Below are 16,672 nucleotides of genomic sequence, written 5' to 3'. Positions count from 1 at the left end.
CTCTTCCTTGGTTAAAATAGCAAACTGCAGACCAGCCCCAGATAATGAAGAAAGGGTTGGTCCTTCCCAGCAGTCTCTTTAGTTGTTCCTTCCTTAGCAGAGGATCCTCTTGACCACAAAATGGGTCCAAGACTTTTCAGTCTCAATCCATTTCTATTCCAACGTTCAGGGGTCTCAGTTCTCATAGTTATACCCCTAAATGTCTTTGAAGTTCGTTGTGCTCAGGGTCCCTGACCCCTGCCTAAATCAGTTCTGGGTGTCTCCCTCCCAGTGTCACCTTTCTCCCTTTGATACTGGGGGTCTGGATCCTAAATCACTCAGCAGGAGACGGGTCAATTGTTTTATACAAGCAACCAAGACCTCTTCACCCCCTGGGCTTCTCCTCACCCTACTCTCAGATGCCGGTCAGCCTTGTGCCATCTGAACCCCTCCCTGGGTCAAGACCTCCCCCAGCTCCTCTCACCTCTCAGATACAGGCAGTCAATCCACATTCAGCAGAGACACACAGAAATGCTTAAAGCACAAAACTCAGCCCCTTTCTAAAAGAGTGGTTTCTTAACACACAGTGACAAAACCACTTTCATAGAAAGATGTGTTATAACACTGTGAGTTCATACATACTAAACTTCACCTCTCCTTTTTAAACGTATAGGAAAATAGGCTAACAAAACACAATATCCAACCTCCCCCATTCTGTCCTATGAGCAGGATGGACTTTCACCAGTGAAAAACGAAATGGAGTGTTTTTCACTGTCAGGACATAGCATACACCTCAGTATACGTCCTGCCTTTTACTTACACTGCAGTCTGCCATGGGGTTACCCGGGACCTACCACTGGGGTGCCCACTGGGATACGCAAAAGGGAAAATAAGGCCGACAACATGCTAACTTAGCAGAATGCATGCAGGCCCTACACTGCAGGCCTGAGTTCCCTTCTCAACGCACCTTTGCATTAGTAGCCTAGGCACATACAGTGCACATCACTAGGGACTTTACTAGTAAGGCAAACATACCACTCATGGACAACCAATTACCATTACACTTTATACAGGGAACACTTATACTTTGACACTGATCAGCAGTGGCAAAGTACCCAAAGTATCTAAATTGGAAACTCTATGTCAGGAATACGGTCTAGTCGGAAAGCAAAACGTTTAGGGAACTTTAGCCAAAAAGGCCAAGTCCTACAGTCCGACTTCCATAGTTTGACTGGGAGTAGGCAAAATCCAAGGCAGGCGAACCCTCACCCTCACCGAATCGGGCATGTTGAAGAGCATCGAGGGACCCCACAAGTAAAGTCCAAACGAAGAAAAGGTGACCAGGAGCAACCGCGGGAGCCAAGTCACCTGGCTTCAACCATAAGCCGCCAGGATCCTTGGGGTGTCCCGCTGGAACACTCCAGAGGTTGTACTTCCATAAGTTAGAACAGGAGCTCATTGCGAAGCAATCCAGCGAACTCTTGCCGAATCCGGAGTGGCTGAGAGCTTCTAGAGACCGGGAGAAGAAAAGCTTCAGAAAAGTTTCTAAGTCAAAAGGTAAAAACTTTGACCGAGACCTACCGGGAGGGAAAGTCGTGCAGGGCTCCATCGCGGTTGGCCTGAAACTTTGACTTTGACCCGGTCTATCGCGACCAGATGTCCCGATAAGGTGCTGTAGGTTTCTATGTGCTATGTTTCAATGTGCTATATAATACTAAATCTTTAAAAATTCATATTTGTGGTCCTTACTTTGGATTTGTATAGTTTTGGTGTCATTTTAAAGATAAAAATATGTCCTATATTTGTAAATTGGAGTTGGATTTTTATTGTGCATTGTGTCTTAATTATTTACTAAATTGGTGTTTTTAAAAGCTTTAAAAACCTGTCTTAGAAGTTAAGCCTGCCAACACGCAACCAAGCTACCAAGGGTTGAGCATGGGAATAATTTTCTCAGACCTATTTTGAGCCCTATACTGTGTTAGTTGCCTTATTGCCAGCAGCAGATATACATTTGCCCCTACTAATAATCCACTTTCCAACAACTGTCTTTAGTGGTGCTGTAAAACATTTCAGAGTGGCGGTTCTTCAATCAATATTGCACCATCAAAGTCACAGGGATTGTGAAAAATCCTAACATCATACAAAGAACAAGTTTAGGAAATGAGCCAGATCGATTCAGCAGGCGCTTTAGAGCACACTGTTGCACATGTTACTAAAGCATGGTGGTAGCACACGGTCATTTACAGCCATTACATTTTCCATTGAAATTGCCACCAAATGTGCTGTTTTACTGATTAAACTGTATAGTGCACATATGTGGAAATTGGGTTTCAGCAAATGTTTATCATTTGTGCATCACCAAGAAATGTGTCAAGATTTGTTTTGGTCCATAACAATTCAGAATTACAAAAAATGGGCCATGTGTGTAGTTTCCTAATTGCTGATGTTTTTTGATATATTTGTACAGGTCATATACAGGTGTTTAAATTTTGTTGGTGTTAGAACAAAATTGAAATCCTACAGCCTTCCCTTAAAGGTTCCTTGTGTTCCTTCAAGATCGTCACATGATTAATTTACAAAATCCTCTCACTTTGCAGCCAGAGAAAGAAAAGAAAACACTGTTTTCCATGTTAAAAGAATAAGCAGCAATTTGTCAGACATGGCCTGACATTTGACCTCTGGCTCTGAACCACAATAAAGTTGACAAGAAAATAACAACATTTAAAGGCCTTTCTATTGACATTCACCTTCTGAACTCCATTATGCTCATTTTGGGGACACTGTAGCCCCTCCGCCTATGCCTGTCATTGGAACACACGCAAAATATGCAGCAAAAGTAACACTAGAACACTACCACAGGTACCCAGTTCCAATTTCAGGCAAAGGATCTACATGTGTGGAGATAAGGGAAGAGAACATAATCTTGCCGGGGACATGAGTGTGCAACAAAGGTAACTAGTAATACTGGGCAATGTTACTAGTTCATTTTTGGCCCCTGAGAAGAATCAAGCATTGTATTTATCAGATTATAGTGTTTATGACCGAGATCATTTGAAGAAAAAATCTTAAAAGAAACGACCACTGCTATGGTAAAAATCCAGAAGTTGGAACAGTGGTAGAGAAAACAGAGATCCTGATCCCTCTAGGAACTAGAGTGCCACTTATAGAAAAGAAGACGATTCATAATTTCTGGCTGATGATTAAGAATAGTAAATCATCAGTAGGTCTAGGGGGCATATTACCAAGGCAGGCGAAATGACATTATCACCGCTTTTGTGGACGTTTTCGGCCGCAAAGCGGCGACAATTTCATCGCCCGATTAGCAAGCTGTCGCTAACATCAATTAGCGACAGCTTTTAGGTGATAGTGAGCGGTTTGGGGCCCGCATCTGCATGTCAGTGATATTTATCGCTAATGACATGCAAAGTGGGCGTGCCCAACCAGTTAGCGACTGAAAACAGTTGCTAACATCGCTATCGCCTATTATCAACGCAGGCGTATCGATTAAAATATTCACGCTAAGCGCGAATATCACCAAATCCTAACGCCTGCTCAGAGCACTTCTTAGCCTGTATATCCAATGGGAGGTGAATATTCAGGTTAAGTCTCTATTAGCGATAATGCCTGAATATCGCTGAATTACCAGCGATATTCACGCATTTCGCCGCTATCGCCGGATATTTTATCGCTTTGGAGATAAACGTTGCTAATAGCACGTTATCTCTGCGATAAAATCCGGCGATGCGCGGCGATAAAAAAAATTCGCTAAGCCTATTTAGCAATAAATATCGCTAGTTGTTGATAATATGCCCCTAGGAGCTTTATAGATCATTTCAGCTGATCATGCGAGTAACTCCTGCCTCATTACAACTTAAAGCCTGAGGCGTGAGTAGCATGTCCAATGTGCGGCTAGTGGGCCTGTAGAAGGAACCATGAAGCTGACTAAAGTTGTATACTTTGGAAAAAGATTAAGAGAGCAGAGAGATAGATCACCATCCCGGCCAATCCACCCAATCAGGCAGAGGAGATTCAAAAGATATGGATGAGGAAGAACACAAAATATTATACATGGCTTGATTTGGAACAATCTGGATAACTCCTGATGCTTATTAAAGAACTATCATTGGTAGAGGAAAGATAAAAAAACATGGAATTCCCAAACAATCGTTCAGTGTCCAGCTGAAGGACTGGACTTTTTAACAGTACCAGCGGTGCCAGGGTAAAACACCTATAACCTTCATGGGATACCTGTTTCGGCGCACAAACTACAGAGACACGGGACACTTCCTTCGGCGTCAAAGATTCAAGGTTTATTTACTGCAGGGAACACAGAAATCACAACAAGTACAACACGTGCAACTTGGGGAGACTGCTTCAAATTGGTTCTGTGGATCGCTCCTTTTATACAAAATTAACTCATAGGACAACATGGTACACAAAAGTTTACAACCTGGTTCCCATAATTATCCCTCAGAGGGGTCGCTTTGGTCACTTTGGTACACATAAGGTCCGGAACATAAGTGCGGAAACATTTGGCGGTTCCCAACTGTAAAAACCCATCTTCCCAACATTAGTGAATTCCAATCGGCAGTAAAACAGATCGAAATAGGGACAAAGACAGGTGCAGAGGGAGATGGAGACAGTGGGGAAATCGAAAAGGGTGTAAAAGGGGAGGTATCGGGAAACACGAGATACAGGCATCAAAGGGACGTGCCTAATGAGATGCACGGCTGAGACAATAAACCGGACGGCAAGATGAGCCTCGAGCGGGGCCATCTGCCTTACAGTATCATCCCCCTCATCGTAAAAGATATTTACAAAGTACATGTGTCTTCCACAAATATCCTGAGAGTCCCAGGGTGACGAAGCGGACAGTGTCCGTTCGCTGGCTACTTGAGGGCAAGAGACAAAATGGATGCCGTATCTAAGATGGAACCCGTGGGTACAGATGAAAAACCCACATATCAAACGAACGGTTTAAGTTAGCACAGCGAAACTGCGCACACTTACTAAACTCGTCATTTGCGGTTCTTAGATACCAGACTCGACCATATTCGTGCGAGTCGAAAACATCACTTAAAATTGTCACGGAACCTCAGATGCTCCTTTTGCCCTCATGTAGGCAAACACTAGTCGGAATCATATTCGATATTCATCAGACCCTCGAGATGTTGCTGTAGCATAGCTCTGTCCAACCGAGACCCTTTGGTAACAGGTGGCTGTCTCATACACGTTGTAGCACAGAGGCCACATAAGGCAGGACCGCACTGCACGCAAAGGCAACACGTGAACAGGAACACTACAACGACTCCAATGATCGTCAGAATTTTCCAACCCCAAGTCGACATCAGGCCCCAAAACCATCCAAGTAGCGTCCAATCCCCTACATCCACGTGTATGGATTCGGAGATCTTATGCAACTTCGAGATGGCTTGATAGACAGTCGGAGCGTTATCAGGAATGAAAATACAGCAGCTCGAATGGATCACCTTACATACCCCACCTCGATCTGCTAAGATCACATCTAAAACCATACGGTTTTGTAACGTCATAAGTCTATCCGCCTGAAGTTCTGTGGTGATATTACCAAGGGCACTGGCAGTAATATTAGCTGTCGATTCTACCACTCGAGTCAACTGTCTCAGGTTCCTACTATTAACCATAGGTCCCCAAAATGGGAGGAAACCCTTGAAAAAGTCTCCTGCCTCTTGACCGGCAGTATCCTCTTCGCTAATTACGCCTCTCACAACTCTAGTTTTGTGATAATCTGCATCTACAGTAAATGTCGGAGGCAACAAGTTTGCGATAAAACATGAGCCCATGAAGTCAGAGGGCAACCATGCATACGCACGATCATGACAAATAAAGTATGTACCCTTGGCAGCCAAAAACACAGGGGACGAGACCATTGGCAAAATATAATTTTCAGTGCAAGCACTCTCTCCAAGTCGGGCTTTCGATCTACGGCCGCGACCTATTAAACAAAAATTGCCAGTGTGGGGTACGACCCATATCGGAGGCGAGCTTTTAAGCTGTTTTTCACCAGTGAACACACTATATTCGCCTCTACTTAGGACCCTATAGGCTTGTACCTCTTCTTCAGGGATAAGCGAGGGATCATAGATATCGCTATCTAAATCCTCTATTGCTATAGACAAAGATTTTTGGTACGAGGTAGGACCAGAGTAGGGGGAACGTGGTTCTCGAATGGGGTGGAAACCCAGTGCGCTTCGAAACATTGTTTGAAATGCTCGAGCAGACCCTTGGGAGCTATACGGTAACACCAGATATGGAATTCCCTTATCCGTAGTATGTGGCATCAACCCACACACCCAACAATTAGTAGTGTTAACCACTAACTGATGCTGATGAAGGAGCTGAATAAAGGAATTGTTGCGGAATTCTGCACGTCTAGCCTGCTCGTGTTCAGGTAAGATGTGAAAAGAATGAGGAGAAACAGTGGAGGTGAGTTTAAAGTCAGGGGTAGGAGTAGGTATGATAGAGGGCAAGAAGTAAGACATTGTGTAATACACTCCACCCGCCAATAACGCAGAAACAGTCACAAACAGTACGAATATTTGGAACACACAACATTTGGTACGACTGAGTTGCTGCAGCTTGAATCTTTGTGCTTGAGCTCTTTCCAAGTCCATCAGCTTTGAAAATGCCATTTCCTATGACCGTCCGCAACGTTTCTTGACGCACTTCGTTCTGTGTAGCAATAGTCAATTCCTAGGAGTTCCCAGGAACCGACGGTCTTTAACCTAGCGTCAAGACCTACTAACCAGGAGGAAGTACACGCGCGGCCCTACGGCCTTTATTTCACAAATATATATATATGAAAACAATGTCTCTCAGCTGTGGAAACAAAAATGTAAGGAACAAAGCTCAATGAATATGTACGAAATAATTACAATAGAATGAGTGTTCAAACTGATCATGGAAAACGGGATAATGCATTTGTCAAGGGACAGAACGGGGTTTTTTATTAGTCTTTAGTGCTGGATCTCAAAAAATATCGGGTTTTCCCAGGACGTGTCTGTTCGTTAAACAAAAGATCCGTTGAAGGGACAACGCCCTGTTGATCAGCTGAATGTTCTGGTCTTGAGTCTTCTGATGACAAGTGTTCAATAATGCCTTTTTGCTGCACTGAGGATTCTCCGACAGGTTGTGCGTCGCTGAAAGGTACCAACGCCGGCAATCCTTCGGTTTCAGTTGATCCAATGCCTTTCCTTACCCACGAGTCTGCTGGCAACGGGATGGGGACTTTCTTGGTATGGGTGGCATGCACCCAATTTTTCCGCCCCTCAAGACGAACTGCAGTTCTCGTGGCAAGGAGGACCTGATAGGGTCCAGTGAACCTGGGATCCAAATTGTTCTTGTGCGAAAAATTGCGCGTTACCACCCAATCTCCGGGCTGGAGCTGGTGGCCTGGACCCTCCGTCTGTGTCGGCAATGCTTCGTGAACCTGTTGGTGAATTAACCTCAGCTTAGCAGTCAAGTCATGAAGATAATCGATTAACATTGGATACTCAAGTTCGCAAAAGGCACCCGGTCTAGGGACCCCCCAAACATTGGCAGGACGACCGAACACTATTTCATAGGGACTGAGCCCTACTCGGGAGTGTACAGTTGCCCTTGTTGACAGCAATGCTACGGGTAAAGCGTCAGGCCACGAAAGACCTGTCGTGGCCTGAATCTTTGCTAGTTTTAGTTTAAGGGTGCCATTGTACCCTTCAACCAAACCGGCTGACTGAGGATGATTGGCACTATGAAATTTCTGTACAATCCCTAACCCGCGAGGATTGTGCATCAAACACACCATACAATTCTTAACCAAGCGTTCAGCACATTTCGTAATACCATCATTCTTCCACACAGGAAACAGCAATTTACAGATACCTTTCGCGCTAATATGTGCTAACCCGTGTGCCATAGTCACAATAGCCAGCACATACGCATCAGGCAACATCCATCTTTTCTGTTCCGATAAGTCAGTCCAACAACCATTCGCATCCAACTTTCCCGTACTTTCTTTCCACTTCGTCTTTTCAGTCTCGGTGGCCTCATTCTGAATTGCTTTCACACTCTCGATAGTGTTCTCACACATACTTGATTCTGCAGGCCACCTAACCGAACTCGTCACATACATTCGAGTGCTAAGGTTCCGGGCAGTCTCCTTAGCAGTCTCATCCGCAAACGCATTACCACGACCAACATCATCCATCACTTTACGATGCGCACTACATTTAACAATCGCCACTTGCTTAGGTAACGTAAGTGCATCCAAAAGATCATTTACAAGCTGGCCATGCTGAATCTTCGTACCATGTGACGTAAGGAATCCTCTCTCTCTCCACAGTCGTCCAAAACTATGTGCCACACCAAATGCATACTGGCTATCTGTAAACACATTCACCCGTTTATCTTTAGACAATACACACGCTCTCGTCAAAGCAATTAGCTCAGCAGCCTGAGCCGAATTTTGATTTAATCTTGCACTTTCCACAATCGTTTTCAATGTAACTACAGCATACGCAGTCGTCACATCACCGTTCGGCAACTTGAAACAAGAACCATCCACATACAAAGTACCATCGGGATTTGTCAATGGAGTATCTTTTAGGTCAATGCGACCCTTAGTTTCCTCTTCAGTTTTGAGATAGCAGTCATGTACTGCTTCACCACTTGATTCTGCGTCGATCGGCAGCAATGTTGCTGGATTCAACACATTACATCGTTTTATCCGTATATGACTGGCCAGCAATGTCAACTCATATCCGGACAATCTTGCACTTGTCAGATGTTGAGTTTTCGTTCGGTTCAATAGAGTGTCGACTGCATGCGGAACCATTACCGTGAGTATATTATCCATGACTAGACCTGCGGACTGTCGATTGGACGCCGCAGCTGCCGCTGTTGCTCTTAAGCAACTTGGCAAAGCTCTTGCTACTGGGTCTAAAGTCGAAGAAAAATAGGCACATGGGCGTTGCTTACCACCAAAAGATTGTGTCAAAACACTCAACGCGCAACCATCCCTCTCGTGAACGTATAGTGTAAACGGCTTACTGTAGTCAGGGGTACCCAACACAGGAGCCGAACACAACGCATCACGCAATTCCGAAAAACTTTTCTGACATTCTTCAGACCAGGGTACTGGGGATGAAACATCTTTACATGTAAGAGCTATCAATGGTTTCGCCAACAATGAAAAATTTGGAATCCATTGTCTGCAGTAGGACGTAATACCTAAAAAGGCACGAACATCTCTTTGGGTTTTTGGCACAGTCATTCGGGAAATCGCTGCAATTCTCTCTGGGGTCAACCTTCTCCCTTCTTTTGACAATAAGTGACCTAGATAGGTAACTTCTTGACAACAATACTGTAGCTTTGAAGGCGATACCTTGTGGTGCAAGTCATGTAGATAGTGCAATAATGATACTGTAGCCGTTTTGCAAATGGCCTCCGTATCAGCTGCCACTAAAAGATCGTCAACGTATTGAATCAAAGCTGCACCTTTAGGCAATACAAAGGCATCAAGCTGACCTTTAAGTGCTTGGCTGTAGATTGACGGACTCTCACAGTAGCCCTGTGGAGCGCGTTTTAGCCTAAAACTGCGACCTCCTAATGAGAATCCAAACAGGTCTCTGCTTTCCTCTGCAATCGGAATGCTAAAGAAAGCATTCTTTAGATCGATCACTGTGAACCAGGAGGCAGATGCTGGAATCATTGTTAATAAAGCCGTAATGTCAGGGACCACAGGAAATTGCGGAACCACTATTTTGTTTACCTCTCTCAAATCTATAACAAAACGATACACAGGAGCTTTAGTTGGGTCAGTTCGTTTCAGAATTGGTAATACAGGGCTATTGCACACGTTTCCACGAGTTTCTTCAACAACACCTTTTTCAATGAGATCATGAACGATTTCTAACAGCGCTCGTTCGCCCTCAAGAGAAATACGATATTGAGGTAAACGCGGTAATCGCGCATTTGGTTTTAATTGAATCACATAGGGTGGAATGTCTAACAGGCCCACGTCATTGGGACCTGTGGCCCATAAGGACGCAGGGAGGGAATTCAATTCCGGTGGGAATTTATCAACCGATAAATACATGGGAGAGATCACTCTCCGTCCCAATGTAAGTTCCACTCCTTCGGGGGAACAATACAATGTTGCATATAATCGTTTCAACAAATCCAGACCCAAAAGATTTTCACCACAACCTGTAGATAGAATCAGTGGAGCGGTTAGCTCACAAGGTCCAATCATAAGAGGCAAAGGATTAGAGACTGGGTTACTAACAGGGGCGCCAGAGAATCCAACGGAAACATTCGTTAAGCCAGACAAAGGTGCGCCAGGGAGTTTTGAATGCATGATGGAACTTTTCGTCGCACCAGTGTCTAACAGAAAAGGCTCAACTACACCCGATGTAGTCACTGCAACGTAAGGCCCACTCTGATCGACCGGAACTGACACTACTCCCTCTCTTTGTCGTTGGCTGTCCTAGTAGTGGTCATTTACAACAGTCTCGTGGTCTATATAATAATCATCAACATTATACTGTGCAGATCGAACTGACCCCGCATTTCGCTGGTCAAAATAATTATTTGCATCCGATTGATGGCGATCAATCTGATTGTGGGATGAACCACGACCTCTACCACATGGTGCCTGCTGAGGACCACCGCCACGATTTCCTCGTGTCGACACACCATTCAGACGGTCCCGTAAAGCAAGACAATCATATTTTAGGTGTCCCTCTTTCCTACAATATGCGCACTGATTATACCCAAGTGAAGATCTGGGATCAAAGTTGTCAGAGCGCGGCTGTGTTCTATCGAGCTGTGCTCGTGGTCGATACTGCTGTTGTGCATCATTTTGGTTTGATCGTGGAGGGTATGCTTGCTGCAACAAAACCTTTGTTTTGAGTTCTTTCGTTTTCTTTTCTACACGATCACTTTCTTCCTTTTCCCTATTCTCATAATACTGAGCCGTTGCTAATATTTGCGCAGGGGTTGAAACTGCCCACGCACTTTCTGAATTCTTTAATTTGTTGCATAGCTCAGGCAGCAAATTTGACACAAATTTGTCAACGAATAACCGCTGACCTCCCTCAGCGCCCATGTCCTGGCCGCTGTGGTCGACAAATGCTTCCTCAAACCTTGTAAAGAAATCCGAGACACTCTCGTCTTTCTTTTGTTTACAAGCTGATAACTTATCCCAGTTCACCTTCATCGCTGGCATGAGAGTTTTCATGAGCGTAATGATTTTCTGAGGTAAATCCAAGATCAACTGTTCAGGTTTGGCCCCACCAACTTGTAATGCATCAGCTGCTAGTAGTGCAGCCCAATCACCCCCTAATTCAGCTGCGTGATTGGCTTGACGAATTTTAGCCCAAACTGGTTGCGGTACAACATTGCCAAACAACATGTCGATGTCGGCAATATTCATAATAGAAGCTTCTATCAGTTGTGATAACTCCTTATAATAACCAGCCGGATTTTTACGCGGATCGGGTAAGGATTGCTTCACTTGCAAAACTTCCGATCGTTTCCATGGAAGATGTATCCACACCCTTCGAAAATGTGGTAAAACCGCAGGGTTAGCTTGCGGATCTCCAGGCACCCACAGTGGCGGGACTTCTCTCATGGGATACTGACCAGGAACCGCTTTCCAGTTCTCAGTGGTATCATCTAATGTCACCCGAGAATGTGCTGTGGATCTGAATGCTAATAAGCGTTCCACTGCACGTCGTACATCGTCTCCTATAATCATACCGTTCGAAAAGTGACTTTGAAGTTCAATTATGTCGGACGGTACATCATCTACATCATTATTGTACCATTCTTCCCTCAAAAAGTTACACATTTCCTCAAATACGAATCTCTGTGTAGGCTCATTAAACTGAGTAAACGTATTAAAGACTACCCGCGGAGTGTAATTAGCAGGATGTCTTATCCACCTATGTGCCATTGTTACTAACGTCTCTTTCTCCCTACCACTAGGGATCTGACTCCGTCTCTGAGGAGTGTCAGATGAATCAGACGAAAATAACGGACCAGAAAGAGGTGAATAAAGGGTAGCAACAGAGTTAGGAACACGCTTACGAACAGAAGGAGAAAGAAAAACAGGGGCAACAACACTAGAGGTGAAGGAAGGCATAGTAGGAACGGACAAGGTAGTTGGAGTAGCAGAAACAACAGTCTGCAAAGGTACAGGTACAGGAGCAGTAGGAACGAGGACAGGTGGTGGAACAAACGTAGGGTTAACAGCGGGCTGGCCCGCAGCCGCTGGAGCAACAAGAGGAACAACAGGAGGAGCTATAGGAGGAACTACAGGAGCAGTAGCACCCTGTACATAAGGAGGTGGTGATTTCATCAAGTATGATAACAAGGAATCCTCCTTCAAATCTTCTTCTTTCTTTTCTAGATTATTCGGTAAAACTGGGTAACATTTATCTATTTTCATGTGATGCAATCTAGTAGCGATTTCCATATCTTTTTCTTCTTTGTCTTGTCTACATTCTTTTATAGCTTGCATTACAGGAACGAACTCTTGCTTTTTATCTTTTTTAAGTTGTTTGATTTCTTTCTGTTTGGCCTCTTTACGCCATATCCGAAAGGAATCAAACATAGCTGGCCTAGCTTTCTTTAAAAATAATTTAGCCTCAAGATTATCTAAAATCGAAAGTTCAAAAGTTCCGTGTGGTGGCCATCTAAGGTCACCGTCTTTCTTTGTATAGCGGATCCAGTAATCATTATAGATTATAGGACCCACCCCATGTCGACTATACAGATCATGTATCGGAGTTCCAACTGGAGGTATCGGACATGAGTCCTCCAACCGGGAATCCATTGCGCAACATTTGAAAATACGAAACAAATCACTATGGCTAGGCATCGTGCACACTAACCTAGTATCAAACTTCAAGGATTACCGAAGCAATAAAACCTCGTGTAAGTCAAAACCCTCGGTTTTTGGCAATTGCAACTGTCAAATAATACTAAGGACCAATACTAAGAACCACAAATGCAATGGAACCATGCAATACAACAAAGCCTTAAGGCTATTACAAAGCTCGGAGAGCTAACCACAAAGCCCGAGGAGGCTATTACAAAGCTCAGTGAGCTATTACCACAAAGCCTTAAAGGCTAACCACAAAGCTTTCAAAAAAGCTAGAACAACCACTAAGGACTGGGAGCGACCCACAAATACTTAACTCAGAACTTCAATGGCGTCACCAGGAAGGCCCGTCTATCGTCTCGCTTGTACATAAGGTCTACGCCGGGCGTCGAAGACAGGTCGACAGTCAGGGCATCGGTCCGTCGCAGCCGTCAGGAGGCGGGAATCTTCGCAGGGAAAAACTTCGGGCCACTTATTTCGACAACAGGATCGATGAAGCGGGGTGCACCTTCCCTCGGAGATTTCACACGAAGTTCCTCACGATCATCAGGCTTTGGACCGGACCGGTACCGCTGAAGTCGCCCCACGTTGGGCGCCAACTGAAGGACTGGACTTTTTAACAGTACCAGCGGTGCCAGGGAACAACACCTATAACCTTCATGGGATACCTGTTTCGGCGCACAAACTACAGAGACACGGGACACTTCCTTCGGCGTCAAAGATTCAAGGTTTATTTACTGCAGGGAACACAGAAGTCACAACAAGTACAACACGTGCAACTTGGGGAGACTGCTTCAAATTGGTTCTGTGGATCGCTCCTTTTATACAAAATTAACTCATAGGACAACATGGTACACAAAAGTTTACAACCTGGTTCCCATAATTATCCCTCAGAGGGGTCGCTTTGGTCACTTTGGTACACATAAGGTCCGGAACATAAGTTTGGAAACATTTGGCGGTTCCCAACTGTAAAAACCCATCTTCCCAACATTAGTGAATTCCAATCGGCAGTAAAACAGATCGAAATAGGGACAAAGACAGGTGCAGAGGGAGATGGAGACAGTGGGGAAATCGAAAAGGGTGTAAAAGGGGAGGTATCGGGAAACACGAGATACAGGCATCAAAGGGACGTGCCTAATGAGATGCACGGCTGAGACAATAAACCGGACGGCAAGATGAGCCTCGAGCGGGGCCATCTGCCTTACAGTATCATCCCCCTCATCGTAAAAGATATTTACAAAGTACATGTGTCTTCCACAAATATCCTGAGAGTCCCAGGGTGACGAAGCGGACAGTGTCCGTTCGCTGGCTACTTGAGGGCAAGAGACAAAATGGATGCCGTATCTAAGATGGAACCCGTGGGTACAGATGAAAAACCCACATATCAAACGAACGGTTTAAGTTAGCACAGCGAAACTGCGCACACTTACTAAACTCGTCATTTGCGGTTCTTAGATACCAGACTCGACCATATTCGTGCGAGTCGAAAACATCACTTAAAATTGTCACGGAACCTCACAGCAGAATGAGAAGGTATCCCTCCGCCCTACTTCAAAGAACACCCCACAGAGAAAACAGCTGCATGGAGCATAACAAAGCTAAGTTCTGATAAAGTGGACAATCTTCATGGGGAGGAAGAATGTACAAATGGAACCATAAGGATTTCTACGACACTATATTAACCCCTTGGGCGCGGGCGCGATTCTGCGCCTGTGCGGCCGTTTTTAAGAGTGTGCGGGATCATGACGGCCCCCAGCCGTCATCAGCACACGCCCATCGTGATGCATGATGGACGGGGGCCGTCATCAGCATAGAAGGGGTTAAACTGATGAATTAAGAAATAAGGAAAATTAAGTGAAACTGCTCGTTGCATGAAATGTGTGCTTTACATAGAAAACAATAACAAATAAAGAATCTGCGAAATTGATTTTCCAGGAAACAAACGCAAGCACATTTCCTTTTTGCCACACATATCTTTATCTTTTTCATGCCAGCCTCTAATGGACCCGTTCGAAGCATCATTTGGATATTTTATGACCTTCATTTCAGGGAAGAATAATGCACACTCCTATGATTTATTTTGCGGGCCTACATTTTGGAAATGCAATTTCACGGAACCAAATGAAAAGATAATCACACTAACATCATAAGTGATTGAATGTAGCCAATGACGCTGTTAATAGTCTCTTCAAAATATTGATTACTGCCTCAAAGATATTAAGGGAGATTTGGCTGCTTCGGAATGGTGAGCAACTGTTATTAATACTGTCTTATAGTACGTCTGTTGACATTATATTATGTCATGCTCTGCAGTGTTATGTTTTATGTTATGTTAGGCTATGCAGTTAGGCGTTTGCGTCATTTTATGCCATGCAAAGTTTTGTTTTTATGTTATGTTATGTTATGTTATGCTATGCGGCATTAAGCATTTAATTTATGTTATACTATGCTATGTTTTATATTATGTTATGCTATGGTATGTTATGCAGAAATACACATTCACATTATTTTATCCTATGCAAATATTTGTTTATAAATACAACCATTATTACATAAATGTATGCACAAGTATTGGCTAAGCCATTTAAGAAGAACAATGACAGATACACAAATTTCTTACGTATAAAAAAAAATACATTGCTTTTTGGTTAGGGGTTTTTAATACATATGGGATAAAGTACCCCCTTCCATACATTATACGGATATTATAAGTCATTGAGGAGTTTGTTTATCAGGTTATGGAACACAGAAGTGATTTGCAATATTCTTATAATGTACGCCAGGTGGTACTTTTTGCCATATAATGCATGGTCACACCATCACCTTTCCCACAAACCACTTAAAGCCTTGGTGTGTAGCTCTTTCATATGATAGAGAGAGTATCTTGCAAAGATCCTGTCTTTTTAGTGTTTTTTTATGGTACTGCTTAAAGGGTATTTATGGTAGCACGTTAAAAGAGACCTGTCTTACAGATCTCCTTCCCAAAGCTCTTCAGCAAGGGCCTATCCTCTCTGTTTCAACCCAGTGTCTATACGCCTCAAAGAGCACATGATCATCCTTAAACAGTGTTGGAAAGTGGGTTATTAGTAGTGATAAATATATATGTACCACTGGTAATAAGGCCACTATCACAGTCTAGGACTCAGAATAGGTATCGGAAAATTATTTCCATGCTCAACCCTTGGTAGCTTGGTAACTTCAGAGACAGGTATGTAAAGCATTTAAAAACACCAATTCAGTAAATAATTAAGGCCCAACACAATATTAATCCAACATCAATTTATAGACATTGTAAATATTTTACCTTTAAATTACACCTAAAAAAAATCCAATGTAGGGAATTAGAGATATGATTTTTTGAAGAATGAATGCTATTTAGCACATGAAAACCTATAGCCCCTATTGGAACATCTGGTCACGCTAGACCGGAACAAAGTTAAAGTTTCAGGCCGACCACAATGGAGCCATGCACGGCCACCCCTCACGTTAGGCTTCGGCCAACGTTTTTACCTTCTGACTTAGAAACTTTTCTGGAGCTTTTTGTTCCAGGGGCACTCGAAGCGCTCCACCAGTCTGAATTCGGTGAGAGTTCACCGGCTTGCCTTTCAACGAGCTCCTGGTCAAACTTATGGAAGTCAGACCTCCTGAGCTTTCCAGCAGGATGAACCAAACAAGGATCCAGGCTGGCTTGCAGCTGAAGGTAGGCAGCTTGACTCTCCCGGTTGGTCCTAGTCACCTCTTCTACCTTTGGACTTAGAAACATTTACAAAGCTTTTTCTCCCTGAG

This window comes from Lissotriton helveticus, chromosome 7 (assembly GCF_964261635.1).
Source record: "Lissotriton helveticus chromosome 7, aLisHel1.1, whole genome shotgun sequence".
In the NCBI taxonomy this organism is placed as follows: domain Eukaryota; kingdom Metazoa; phylum Chordata; class Amphibia; order Caudata; family Salamandridae; genus Lissotriton; species Lissotriton helveticus.
The sequence above is the reverse complement of the archived record's forward strand: the minus strand, read 5'-3'. Positions refer to the sequence as shown.